Source organism: Marmota marmota, unplaced genomic scaffold (assembly GCF_001458135.2).
Source record: "Marmota marmota marmota unplaced genomic scaffold, marMar, whole genome shotgun sequence".
NCBI classification, from domain to species: Eukaryota; Metazoa; Chordata; class Mammalia; order Rodentia; family Sciuridae; genus Marmota; species Marmota marmota.
In genome coordinates, this window is record NW_026000249.1 from 16,655,080 (window position 1) to 16,657,870 (window position 2,791).

Genomic DNA, 2,791 nt, shown 5'->3' on the forward strand with positions numbered 1-2,791 from the left:
TTTTTTTTTTTTTTTTTTTTTTTTTTTTTTTTAGTTTTCGGTGGACACAACATCTTTGTTTGTATGTGGTGCTGAGGATCGAACCTGGGTTGCACGCATGCCAGGGGAGTGCGCTACTGCTTGAGCCACATCCCTAGCCCCTAATCATGAATATTTCAGAGTATATGTTTAACAAATCTGGATTGAGCAACCACATTAAGCACTGAGGGCACAAATATTACTAGATATTCCCAGGGGATCTTCCAAATGACCTCATTTTTCCTTCATATACTAATACTACCTACTTTATATGGTTGTGTGGATAAAATGAAATAATTCACGTAGAATACTTTGAATATGGAATATAGTTAAGTGTTATCATTATTAGTATCCCCAATATATCCCTCATACTTTCTCCAACCACTTCATGTATGCACTGCTTATCTTCCCTGAAGGAATGCAGTTCTATTTCCTATAGCCACTTACAAAGCAAAAATAAATGTAAGAGAAGTTAAGGAAATGCTATGCTGCATTAGATTTGAAGTAGGATCAAATTTAGAGTTTTTTTTTCATGCCCTGTGTAATTCCCTCCCCTTGAGTGTGGTCAGGATTTGTGACTCACTATAGCCATATAATATGACAAAGGTGAAAGGATTTTATAGATATGATTAAGATTTCAAAACAGACCATACTGAATTAATCATAAAGGAGCTTATCCAGGGAGTGACTGATTTAATCAGATGAAATCCCTTAAAAAGGAACTAGGTCCTCCCTAAGTAGGCTTGAAGAAGCATGTGTCCATGTTAGCAAAGTCCTTGGTGGGCAGTCTCTAAGACCTGAGAGTGTCCTCCAATTAATAGCAAAAGCCAGGTTCAACAGTCATACAGGTACAAGGAAATTAATTCTGCCAACAACTTATATGAGCTCCAAAGATGATTATTTCCCAATATGGCCTCCAGATAAGAATATAGCCCCCCCCCCAAAAAAAAAAAACAAAAAGAATATTTCCCAGCCAACATCTTGAGTGAAGTCTTATGAGAGATCCTAAGCAGAGACCCTGATTTCTGATCCATGGAAACTGCTAGATAATAAATATATGTTATATTAAGTTGCTGTGTTGGTGATATTTTGTTGCAGAGTATAGAAATCTAATTTCAGTTTATGTTTTATTTCATTTGTCCTTCTTTAAAGCATAATGTTGTTGCAGACTAGAAGGAAAGAATAAGGCACATTAATATAAACAGGAAGGAAAGAATAATTTTTTGGTTTATATATTAATGAGTAAAACTACTGAGAAAACAATGTATAGTTTGGATATTAAGATCCTTGTAATTTACTTAAAACCAACAAAAGAGTTACTTCTGACCATATATTTCTCCCTCCTTAGTCAACTTCTTTTTCTGAAATGCCCACTCTTATATGTTCTTGTGGTTGGACACAGTGAAGGAATAGTTTCACATGCTACTGTCCTAATGATAACATAGAATTGTCCATTGCTTTTATATAAATGGTCTAATTTGAGCTTCATAACAATTTTGTGAGGCAAGAACAAAAGAAATGTGATGTGAAAACAAAAGAACTGTAAGATTCTCAAGTTCAAAGGGCATTATTGTGAACCCAGTGGTTACCCATGGTCTTGAAAACATCAAAAGCCCCTAGAAAGTGCTTAAGTGGATGAAGATTACTTTTTTCAGATAAAAAAAAATTGTGGTTCCAAGAGAATAAATGACTTTCCCACCAAAGCATGTATATAGAATTACAATAATTAAAACTCAGGCCATTTGCAAAGGAGGCCAAGAGTTATTTTCTCTGATAGCATTTTACTTCTGAAAAGGAAACACATTTAGTTATTAACAACCATTAACCTTTTTGCCCAGATTTGCACTCCCCTTCGCAGAAAATTCTGAAGGAAGAGGTACAAGTAGATATGAAAGAAAATATCATGGGTATGGAAAGCTGTCCAGCCTGCATAATGCCTGGAATTTCTGAGAAACAGCAGTATGACAGTTGATATCTCTGGGTAGCTCTGACAAAGGGAAGGTGAGTTGGTAAACAAAATGTTCAGGTTTTCAGTGAAATTCACCTATTTATCACTTTTTATAGTATGGCCTTTGTAAATGTAAAACAATAATTTTCTTTTGAAATGAATTTCAAAAAGCTTTGAAAAATAATTTTGCTTACCACTACTTTCTTATTCTGACATAACCTAAAGCAATGTTTCATCATATAAGTTCCTGTATTAATGAGAATACTGGATTTCTTTGGAAATTATACCATTAGATGCTGAAGAAAATGACAACTGAAGATGAATATCAGTAGTGTCAGAATACTGTCATGAGTACAAGGCTATCCATGTTCTGTCATATTCAGACTTCTTGTTCAGTATAAATATATGGTTTTCTAGTCTTTTCAGTGCATAAGGGCAGTCACCAAAGAGAAGTGAAGATTCCTTAAGTCAGGAGATTAACAATATCGATGCTCACTAGCCAAAAACTACTAGAGTTTAAACAGATCTGTGTTTTTACTTGCTATAATAAGGAATACCAAACAAAAAATATTATGGCATATCAACAACGAAAGGCAGTTAAGAGGAGCTTGTGGTGCTTTGGGTAAATTTTCAAGGAAGAGAATATTTGGATTAGATTACATCCTATTAGAAAACAGAGGTGGTAACTATATATCTTAATAATTTTTTTTTCCAAGAAGTGTGAGAAATGAAGAAGAAATTTAAATGGTAAAGAAGCAACAGCCATACTTAGAAGCTACAGGAGTGGAAAGGTTGGACAACTTTTTGGTTTTCATAATTTTCTTA

The 2,791-nt window shown here is 34.2% G+C and overlaps 1 pseudogene; it reads left to right on the forward strand.

Moving 5' to 3' along the window:
- Positions 1-1,990, forward strand: part of LOC107144165 — a 135,042-nt pseudogene extending 133,052 nt beyond the window's left edge.
- The last annotated feature ends 801 nt before the right edge of the window (positions 1,991-2,791 follow it).